This window comes from Mobula birostris, chromosome 13 (assembly GCF_030028105.1).
Source record: "Mobula birostris isolate sMobBir1 chromosome 13, sMobBir1.hap1, whole genome shotgun sequence".
Lineage (NCBI taxonomy): Eukaryota > Metazoa > Chordata > Chondrichthyes > Myliobatiformes > Myliobatidae > Mobula > Mobula birostris.
In genome coordinates, this window is record NC_092382.1 from 20,522,365 (window position 1) to 20,533,780 (window position 11,416).

Genomic DNA, 11,416 nt, shown 5'->3' on the forward strand with positions numbered 1-11,416 from the left:
CTGTTGACCGCGATGGGGAGGGTCTAGTCACGTGATTAGTAGCCCAGCCGTTAAACCGACAAAGCTCGAGCTCTCCAGCGCGCGGGTGACGTAAGACACGGCGCACGTGAGGGCAGATCTCGGTCTGGGGAGCTCATGTGTGACGTCAGGCGCGTGCGTGCACATGTGTGACGTCACCTGTGGGGGAGCGCTCGTATTTAGAAACACCTGAATGGACGTTTCTGATGATTTCGGTGGGACAACAACATTAATCACGGGTTTCATCACTGAATCCAGTGTTGTGAGATGTAAAGTCCCCTGTTATGTGTCCGGCTGTGCCGTGTTGTTGGTGGAGTGGGCAGCCTGGTGTTTGTCTCCATCGGGTCACAACACCAGAATTGCCAGCGGGGTCCACACACAGTGTATTAGTCAACAGAAAACCTCTCGTCCCTGCAGTCTCTGTCTCCTGGTAAACTCAACACCCCGACAATGTGGACCATAGACACCCCTTCCTCTCAGAGTCAGGGGATCACTCAGACAGCTGATCACTGAGAGGAATTATATTTATTGGTCATTAAAGTTCACCCAGATTCGTGTGGACGGATTTGATGTGGAGTTCGGGGTGTCACAGTGAAAGGGCCGGACGGCCGAACTCTCTCCGTTGTCTAAACATCCTTCCAGGTGAGGCGACACTTCACCTGTGAATCTTCCGGGGTCGCCCGTTGTGTCCGCTGCTCCCGATGCGGCCGCCTCGACACTGGTGACACCAGACCCTCCGCAGTTGTGCGGGGTCGGGTTGTTTTTTTTGGGGGGGGGGTGGGGGGTCGATGTTATTGTTCCCTTTTGTGCGGGAGGGGTGGGTTTTGGGGGTTGATGATCGGGATGCCGTTCTTTCTTATGCGGGGGGTGGGCTGGGAGTTTGATTTTTCTCTCTGATCGACTTCCATGCTCTTTCTTTGTTTCGTGGCTCTGTGGAGGAGAACAAAAACTCAGTTGTTCACGGATATTTGCTTTGACAGTAAATTAACCTTTGAACTATCCGCTCCGAGCGGGACTTCCCGGTGTCCAAACATTTTCATTCCCATTCCGATTCCCATTCCCGTCCCGACGCGTCAACCCATCGCCTCCTCTTGTGCCAAGGTGAAGCCACCTCAGGGTCCAGGATCAGCACCTTATATTCCGTCTGAATACTCCCTCCCCAACCCGATGGCATGAATATCGATTTCTCCTTCCTTTGAACAAATCTCCCCCTCACCCCTCCCTCCCACTCCCTCTCTTCCTCTCTGACTTTTCACGTCCTCTCACCTGCTGATCACTTGTCTCTGGGTCCACTGCTCCATCCCTTTCTCCTGTTCTCCACTCTCGTCTCCTATTAGATTCTATTTTCTTCAGCTCTTGACCTTTCCCACCTACCTGGCTTCACCTATCACCTTCCAGCGAGACATTTCCTCTCCCGCCCCGATTTTATTCAGATATTTCCCCCATTGCATTTCAGTCCTGAAGGAGGGTTCAACTGGAAACATCGACTGTTGACTCTTTTCGATAGATGGTGCCCGGCCTGCTGAGTTCCGCCAGCATTTTGTTTGTGTTGCTTTGGATTTTCAGCATCTGCAGACTTTGTCGTGTTTGTGATTTACCTCTCCGTTGTCGCTCCAGCCTCCGGCCACTGGTGGCGCTGCATGGACCTTCGGCCACTGGTGGCGCTGCATCGACCTCCGGCCACTGGTGGCGCTGCATGGACCTCCGGGCACTGGTGGCGCTGCAGCGAACCTCCTGCTAAACGCATGCGCGGTGCCGAATGCAGCTGCCGTTGGCGGTTTCCTGTTGGGGCGGCGGTGAGTGGAAACAAATCTCGGGTTTGTGTGAATCGGGGCCGGTGGATCGGGAAAGTCCCGGGCCCGGGCTCTGCCTGACGGCTGGAGCAGGGGTGCAGTGACAATCTTTTAGGTGCCGGAGCTGTACGAGGGGTGATTGATAAGTTTCTGGCCTAAGTTAGAAGGCCTGAAGTTTACAGCTGTCGTTACATGTACGTGTAGTTCCGCTCTGTGAGTGATCATGCAGAAAGTTTGAAGTTAATAACTGTTGTGGTATTTCTGTTTCAGATCATTGAAAATTGACACGTTTTCTAAAATTGACTCCTTCCACCTTAGACCACGAACCTATCAATCACCCCTGGTATGTCACACCCAGTGTGTGTACCAGCTCATTTCATGCACTGGGCAACTTCCTTGTCCCATTCATGTAATGAGCAGGTACACAAATTGGGTGTGACATCGTATATATATGAATAGGGCTTTTTATAATGTCAAGCACTAAACCAAGATGCAAGAAATATATGAATTCCAGAGCTCCACAGAACTTTACAACTCCTCCCTTGGAGGATCAGACACCCTGAACCGATAGGCTGGTCCTGGACTTATTTCATAATTTACTGGCATAATTTACATATTACTATTTAACTATTTATTACTATTTTTCTATTACTATTTATTATTTCCGTGACTATTATTTCCGAGGACTGAGAGCACCAACTGGAGAGAACCCTTCTGACTCAGGGTTTCCATTAATTCAGTCAGGAGCAAGTTTGGTGAGTCTCATTTACTCAAATACTGGTCCTTTAGACATTACATATCTGTACAAATTAAGGTAGGGAATAGTTGTGGTGAGACTGAATGTGCCCAGAAATACCAGTTATGCCTCTGTCAGACCCAGTTGCAATCACTCCAGGTCTGGTAATGTACTGTCAGTATCCCAGCTCTTTAAAGTCACTCACGTTCCCTCAGTGTTTGTTCATTTGAAGAACTTGCATCTTCTGAAGTAGCTTTTGGTCTGTTCTGAGTGTGGAGAGAGAAAGAGAAATAATTGTTTGAAATGACTTGTTGCAAACTCACTCCCCATACCCTGTGCATTCTCAACCAGATTATTGATTTAGATGACATGTAGCAATGGGTGTAACCCTGGGGAACTCCACGAGGCGTGGGCCTGGACTCCAATAAACAGCCTCCCATCATCACCATCTGCTTCCTCCCATCTAGCTGTTCCCAGACTCTGGGCTCTGTGACAAAGCCCAGGTCCCTCCTTTCTCTGCCAGTGTAAAGTCTCAGGCCATCCGGTTCTGTAGCACCGTTTGGTGAATTGTAATCATCCTAGTGGATATCTCTGTTACCTGTGCTGAGTGTCAGTCAGCGCTCCAGCTGTATTATTGGCCAATTCTTCCAGAGCGGCTGCTGAATTAATTATTTCCCTGGAATTTCTGGCTCCCCCACAGGAGGGGAAGGCAACCATCCCCAATCCGTTATATGCCTTCGTTGCCTATTCCATTGGGGGTGATCCAGGATCCTCCAGTGTGACACACGGTCGGCCAAACAGCAGCGACCACTCCAACCCTCGTCCCGCCCTGGAGGACCCGTCCGGTCGGGTGTGGCTCCGTGCCGCTGCCCTGTTCTTTCTCCCGACAGCCAGGGATAGGCCCCGTTTTCCTGATTGATTCCTGGGATGGCAGGACTTTCATATGAGGAAAGACTGGATCGGCTAGGCTTATACTCGTTGGAATTTAGAAGATTGAGGGGGGATCTGATTGAAACGTATAAAATCTTAAAGGGATTGGACAGGCTAAATGCAGGAAGATTGTTCCCGATGTTGGGGAAGTCCAGAATGAGGGGTCACAGTTTAACGATAAAGGGGAAGCCTTTTAGGACCGAGATGAGGAAAAACTTCTTCACACAGAGAGTGGTGAATCTGTGGAATTCTCTGCCACAGGAAACAGTTGAGGCCAGTACATTGGCTATATTTAAGAGGGAGTTAGATATGGCCCTTGTGGCTAAAGGGATCGGGGGTATGGAGGGAAGGCAGGTACAGGGCTCTGAGTTGGACGATCAGCCATGATCGTACTGAATGGCAGTGCAGGCTCGAAGGGCTGAATGGCCTACTCCTGCACCTATTTTCTATGTTTCTATGTTTTTCCACAAACCCAGTAAGTTCCATTTACTGGTCCAGGGGTATGATATGTTTGGTTCTTGGTACAGTCACTACCTCCCACTTCGTAGGGTGCACTCTCACTGTGGTTACACCAACAAGTGGTACTGACCACTGCTGGAGAGGTAACTCGTATCCCCAGCCATAGCCTGGAGGGGACCGACGACTCCGTCCCTCAAAGCAACACCTTCATCAACATAACACGGTGTCTGGCCTTCCAGACCTGGATATGGTGCAATTGATAATGCCACCATTACGGCTACCAGAAAACACCATGACTGAATTTACTTCACTGGTATTCAGGGGCACCACTGACATGGGGTTCGTAGTCTTACCGTGCTGGGGAATTTCGGCACATACCCAATGTGCTCCCCGCTCCACTTGCTTAGCGTAGGTGTGGCAGAGGGACAGGAAAGTGTGAACCTGGGGGCTCCCGAGACAGGGGCAGGTCCCCTTCGGGTCATTAAAGTCAGCATTAGCCAGTACGGTTTTCAGTCCTTATCAGTCCGGCCAGTAACGTGTTTACAGTCCATTCGACGTACCCTCCGGAGCGGCCCTTCCCCCTTCACTGCAGTAGGTGTTGTCAGTGGCACTCGGTACAGTCCTTTCCACCTCGGTCCCAACACCTTCCCATCCCAGTTCTTCAGCAGGACAAAATCTCCAGGCTGGATGGTGGGGTCGTCCTCTCGGTAGGCCTGTCGTACCTGGGAACGCAAGCTTTGCAGAGTTTTAGTTAATTTGCACAAGTATTTTCCCATCTCCTCCCCCAAGGTCTGTATATCCAATGTTGCAGGTACGTTCTCAGGGAGGAGCGGCAAACGAGGTCGGGGTCCCCATGGGGTTCTCATTGGCTTCCCGTAGATAATTTCTGCAGGTGACAACCCCGTCTTACTTGATGGCGTGATTCTCATATGGAATAGGGCCAAGGGGAAAACCTCCAACCAGGTCAGTCCAGTTTCTTGTGTCAGTTTGGCCAACTTATCTTTCAAGGTACCATTGGCTCGTTCCACTATGCCGGCTGCTTTCGGATGATGGGTGCAGTGGAACTGTGGTTTTATAGCAATTTCTTTACAGATTTCCTCATTTATTTTGGCAACAAAATGTGGCCAATTGTCCGAGCTTATCATTTCTAAACGTCCATAGCGAGGAATTAATTCTTTCAGGAGTATTTTCACAACGCTCATAGCGGTATTATTAGTTGTAGGAACAGCTTCAGTCCATCTGCTAAATACATCTACTATCACTAAGCAACACTGACAACAGTGTACTCTAGGTAATTCTGTAAAATCAAGTTGTAAACAAGAAAAAGGTCCACGAGGCAAGGAGGTAGTTCTGGAACCACGTGGCATCCCCTTTCCAGCATTCATTTCTTTTTACAAATTGAGCGTGCTGTGGCTCACTCTTCAGCTAGTTTCTGGAGATCAGGGTGCCGCCAAGATGGTAATAATGTATTAAGCATTCCCTCCTTGCCCAGGTGTGTACAATTATGTACATAATCTATCAGAATAGGTGAGAACACAGAGGGAACACAGACCTGTCCTGCAGGGGTCACCCATAAATTGGTCTGAGGTTCAAGGTGGCAACCCATTTGGGACCACAGTTTGCGTTTTCCTTCAGGGGCGTCCCCATGGAACTTATGTATTTCCCCCATGTTTGGCATGTGTCTGATTGGAGCTTGCTGGGTTCCCGAGGCTACTAAAAGTGTGGGGTTCAGGGCTGTCTGTTCGGCCGCTGCATCAGCCATAGTATTACCCTTAAATATGTCATCAGATTCCCCAGTGTGGGTTGCATATTTAATAATAACCAAAGCTCGAGGTAACTGTGGAGCGGTGAGTAACTTGTCTGCAAAGGAAGCATTACTAATGGGGTGGCCAAAGGAAGTCAGGAATCCCCAAAGCCCCATAGTCAGTGCATAACGGGAATCTGTGTAAATGTCTGCCCTTTAGTCTGTTGCTAGGATACAGGCACGAGTTATAGCAAACAGCTCAACCTTCTGGGCGGAGACAGCTGCTTCCATTACTTCACTGTCCGTCACTATCACATCGTTTCCCTGCTGGATCCACAAAAGAGCTTCCATCCTCATAGAATGTTGCCTCGGGCTTGAGGGGGTATTGCGGAATGGATGGGAGAGTCTGTCCTTCTTTCACGGTGATCTGGACAGGGGGCAGTTGGTGCGGCCGACTTCATGGCCTGAAATTGCCCAGAGATGGGGTACAACGTCTTGGGTTCAGTCAAAATTAAAAGAATGTCTTACCTTCACCTTCAACTCCTTCCAGTATCGGAGTTGGCCGGTGGCCAAGCCTTGTTATTCACCATCGGTGCTGGAGGCTTGTTTCGTCAGGGTGTAGGCAAGGAACCCGAGGCTCTTTGGCTTGAACCCAGGGAAAACCCTAACGGTGGTATGGGGAACCACCAGTCCTGTCTTTCGCCAAAGGAAATCCGGAACTTCGGCCAGTAATGCACAGTCCTCTCTTCCTTTAACATCTCCAATCACCATGCCTGGGAACTTCTGTCCCTCGAGGGGTGCATAATATTAGCTTTCCTCAGTTGAGCACCCCTTAGGGTCATAGCCCAGGGTCACATGAGGGTTGGCCGCTGGCAGAAGGGGTTCAAATGCAGTGGAGTCCAGATAAAGTGCCCACCACTGAGAGGTCGGAAACTGGGGAAGCTGTTGGTTGTTCGCTAGTCCCAGGGAGACACCCTTGTCCGTGCATAGAATCTCGACTTCCAGCGGACTGAGCAAGTCTCTCCCTGCTGGATTACACCCCAGACTGGTGGTGACTGTAAATGAAACCTCACACTGGAATTCCACCTGCAGTGGCTGGGTACGTGAATACGTATGTTCCGTGCCTTCGAACCCAGACACAGTGATTGTAGCGTCTGATGGCTGGAATCCCTTTTCCAGTACTATTTCCTGATCGAGAGTGGTTGTGGTGGCCCCCGTAAATGGAATTGGAATTGCAGCAACTTGCAATATTTCATTGGGTTTTCCTGAGGGGTGGTACTCACAGCAGGAAGCGTCCTTGCTTGTCAATTTCCAAACAGTTTTTGTCCCTATCTGTCCCTTGGTAGGTTTGTGTTCCCATTTCTGATCCCCAGATAAAGCCCGCTTGCATCCTTCTACCCGCTGAACATATTCAGGTCTAATATTAGTTCCTTTCGGGGTTGATCGGAATTCGAAAGCCGGGTCCCAATAATATGTCAAAGCTCGTCACATTTGATTTTGATCATTGTCAGGCCGATCCATATTATTTGTTTTAATCACGTTGGCTAACTTAGTTGGTAAGCATTGGAGCAGAAAGGCATTAAACTGGGGGGACGGATTTCCATCATTGAAGGCTTGGTCTCCTGCGAAAGTGCTGCAGCAGGCCAGAAATCGCTCCCAATAGTCTGGTCCCCATTCCCCAGGCTTAGGTTTGCATTCAGGTACTTTAGTGATGTTTACAGGTTGCTGGAGAGCCCTTTCCAAGGCTTGAATAATCTGGTCTGTCTGTTCATTCTGATTGTGGTTTTCCACCTGTAACTCCTGATAGGTTTGGTATCTCAATTCTACTTTCCATTTCTGCCCCTCATTAGCTGGGAGAAACACGTAGCAGAGACCGAATGAATCTTCCCGGGTCACATTAAACATGTGTGTAGTACTGCGGACATACTGAGCAAACTGTGCTGGTTTTTCTTTTCTATCTGGGGCTGAATCATGATCATTATCATTTCCTGAGGCTTCCAGGGTGCGTACACAGGAATCACTGAGGACTGTCCCTCCTGCTCGTGGATTAGGCAGCATTTGGGTCGGCAATCGTCTTCATGGAGCCATTAACTCTGGGGTTTTATTGGATTCTTCCCTCCCTGTCTCGGAATAATCCTTGGTATTCCCATTCTGGATCTCAGGGCATAGAGAGCCTCCCCTTCCCTGCCGCTGCTGTTTTACCTGAGCAGCCACCGTATCTGAGTACTGGGAGGATTGGGGTTCAGGAGCACTGGGTGCACTTGGCCCTTGGTAAGGTGGGGGGTGCCCACTCCTCATCACGGTCACTGTCCTGACACAGGGTTGGTATGCCAGACATGGGTTCAGGATCCCTTGTTTCCCAAACAGTTCGAACTTCAGACTGATGTTCCTGCCCTTCTCTGCTACCTAGGCCACCCTTGGTTTGCTTATGTTGTTTTTCCTGCTCTCGTTTTCGGTGCCCATCCACCCATTCACGCTCTGCTTTTAGCGTCTCCCAACCTTTGGCGTTCCTTCTGCAGTACATACCTCTATCCCTTTGTCACATGCATTATCCCTCCAGCTTGCTGATCATATACTGTTCCACTTTACACCTGCCTTTTCCTTCCATTCCCTTTTCAACAATTTCCACTTCTCTCCACAGTTCTTTTTCCATATCAGACTTACTGTTTGTTCTCACGAGGTAATATGCCAGGTTCCCCCCTCCCCCCGGCACAGTGGCCACGTTTTGTTCCACAATTTCTTATTCAGCGCCGCACTCAACATTTGCAAATCTTTTTTCCTTGTCCGGAAAACTCTCACACAGATTGTGTAGGGCTGCTCCTGGCCTGCTCGTATCAATCGACTGCAGTTGACCCGTGTTCTCTAAGTAATTTACCCGGCACAAAGCCTCCAGCTCAATTAACAATCAGATAAATTCACCCGGCTGGCATCCCCTGATCAATTGATAAACTTACACGGCACGTCTGCCTCCTGCCCACTTTGTAAAATTTAGCCAGTACTGCCTCCTGCCCATTTGGTAAAATTTCTCCCGACAGATTCTTTCCCGATCCCATCAAGGTTATATGATCAGTCTCAGGCGAGGGACCATACCTCCAAAGGAACTAACGGAGAGAGACAAAAGGTAAAATACCTATTGGGCGCCCGGTCGGTCTCCACAGTCCCCAGAGTGGTCCAGCCGCTAACTCAGCCCATCTGCTTGGCACTCCCCATACTGGGATCCTGTTCGTGATGCCAAATGTTAAAGTTGAATCTGAATAAAACTTGGGAGACCAGCTTCTTATCGTCACCACAGTTTATTGTGCATTCTCCTGCAGGAGTTTGAGACCCATTTGTCAAAGGGAAGGCACGTAAGCACTGCCACCGTCTGACAAGTGGACTGACTTAGGTTACAGCCGTATATTTATACATAGTAAGCCCCATACATTACTTTTGGAGGATGGTATTTGAACTGGTACACCCACCAAGTCTGTTGGTGCAAAACTTAATTACTTAGATAAGAGAGTTTGCTAAATCAAGGTTTTAATTACATATTGCTATATTGTCCAGTCCTTATCAGGTATTCCCTTTGCAAGGCCCTGATTTAATTACAGAGAGATGTTCATTCCTGTCCTTGTCGGTGAGTCCTCCTCCCTTTACTCAAATGAGCATACAATGTATAATATTATCAGCTAAAGAGGGTGCAAGGTATAATGTCGTCAGCTCTCAGTGCATCTCTCTGCAAGCTGCAGAGAACCAGTAATGAGCCTGTCTTAGCTAACCGCAGAAGACAGAGTTTACTTCAGTTCAAAAATTCCTATTCAGTCCCAGTTATCCTTGCAGCCAGAGGTTACATAGGATCAAAATGATTTTTTAAATATATCCTCAATTCCTCAGGAGGGTTCAGGGGAAATATTTATGTACAATACAGAAACTGGTGTCACCTGTGTGTATTGTGGTGATGCAAAAGTTGCTGGAGAATTTACAAGTGGGAAGAAGTGGAGTGATATTTTGAAATCTGACTTTTTGAAGCGTAATTTAGCAAGCAAACCACATATGGACAATGTGCAAAAGCTCTGGTGAGAAAATCTTTCATTACCCGTTACAGGCCTGTTACATAGGTTGTGTGAGAGTGCAGATGGGACTCGATCAAACCCAGAAGAGATCAAAGTTCTTATCGACAATGATTTGATAGCTGTTAAAATGAATACCACTCTATATAAAATTCACTGTGCACACTAGGTAGAAAAAGCACAATACTAGATTTATGTGCACACTGGTCATTACAAATTAGAGGGGACATTGGTGGGAAGGTGGGGAGACCTCCAGTGTCACTGATGCCCTCACCTACAAGATGTACATCCAGCTGCAGCTTGTAACCCTGCAGTTTAAGGGGTTGGAACTTGAAATGGATGAATTCCGGATCATCCAGGAGCTGGAGGGGGTGATAGATATGACATGAAGAGAGGTGAGTTACACCTGAAGTGCAGGGCACAGGAAACTTGGTGAGAGTCAGGAAGGGGAATGAGGTTAAATAGCCATCGCAGAGTACTCTTGTGTCCATCCCACACAACAACAGGTGGACCACTTTAGAAACTGTTGGGGGGATTTACCTGGCAGAGGAAAGTCAAGGGATGATAGGGGATTCGTTCATTAGGGGAACAGAACAAGAGGGGACTAATATCCTAGTGGTAAGGCTCGCTAGTGCTAGTGTGGGGAGAGGATGATGTGGTTAAAATAAGTTGTTGGGGGAATGGGAGCCAGAATGACAGAACAGATAGTGGAGAGGGTGAATTGAATTGAATTGACTTTTATTACATACATCCTTCATATACATGAGGAGTAGAAATCTTTACATTATGTCTCCAGCTAAATCAGCAATGTGTAATTTATAGTAAATTATAATAAATAGTTTGTACATAGGTCAGTCAATATAACATAGTTATGGAATTGTATCAGCATGAATTAATCAGTCTGATGGCCTGGTGGAAGATGATGTCCCGGAGCCTGTTGGTCCTTTTGCTGTGGTACCGTTTCCTCGATGGTAGCAGCAGGAACAGTTTGTGGTTGTGGTGATTTGGGTCCCCAATATCCTTTGGGCCCTTTTTACACACCTGTCTCTGTAAATGTCCTGAATAGTGGGAAGTTCACATCTACAGATGCGCTGGGTTGTCCGCACCACACTCTGCAGGTTCCTGTGATTAAGGGAAGTACAGTTCCCATACCAGGCAGTGATGCAGCCAGTCAGGATGCTCTCAGTTGTGTCCCTGTAGAAAGTTCTTAGGATTTGTGGCCCCATCCCAGACTTCTAAAACCGTCTGAGGTGAAAGAGATGCTGTTGTGCTCTTTTCACAACACAGCCGGTATGTACAGACCATGTGAGATCCTCGGTGATGTTTATGCCGAGGAACTTAAAGCTGTTCACCCTCTCAACCCCAGATCCATTGATGTCAATAGGGGTTAGCCTGTCTCCATTCCTCCTGTCGTCCACAATCAGCTCCTTTGCTTTTGTGACAATGAGGGAGAGTTTGTTTTCTTGACACCAGTCGGATGTTGTTCAGACCTCAGACAGAGTCAGCAATCAAATGGTTGAGCATGGTGCGATGAATGTGCTGAGCTGTGTATATCACAATGCAAGAAGCATCGTAGGAAAGCCAGATGAGCTCAGGACAGGGAATTATGATACTGTAGCCATTATTGGGACATGGTTGCACCTAACAGTCTGAGGGATTTAGAGGAACAAATTTGTAGAGAGATGGT

The 11,416-nt window shown here is 48.3% G+C and overlaps 2 protein-coding genes across 5 annotated transcripts in view; one reads left to right on the forward strand and one right to left on the reverse strand.

The window, feature by feature from the left end:
- Window positions 1–11,416, reverse strand: part of LOC140207837 (uncharacterized) — a 268,940-nt gene that overhangs the window by 74,688 nt on the left and 182,836 nt on the right. The gene's annotated exons all lie outside the window — the stretch shown is intronic.
- The window catches only part of LOC140208537 (uncharacterized), a 55,041-nt gene continuing 45,354 nt past the window's right edge, over window positions 1,730–11,416 (forward strand). For 3 of the 4 annotated variants that reach the window (XR_011888814.1, XR_011888812.1, XM_072277283.1), the window contains exon 1: window positions 1,730–1,814. The gene's annotated coding sequence lies outside the window, so the exon portion shown is untranslated. The remainder of the gene's footprint in view (window positions 1,815–11,416) is intronic. The other variant, XR_011888815.1, reaches the window with a different exon arrangement.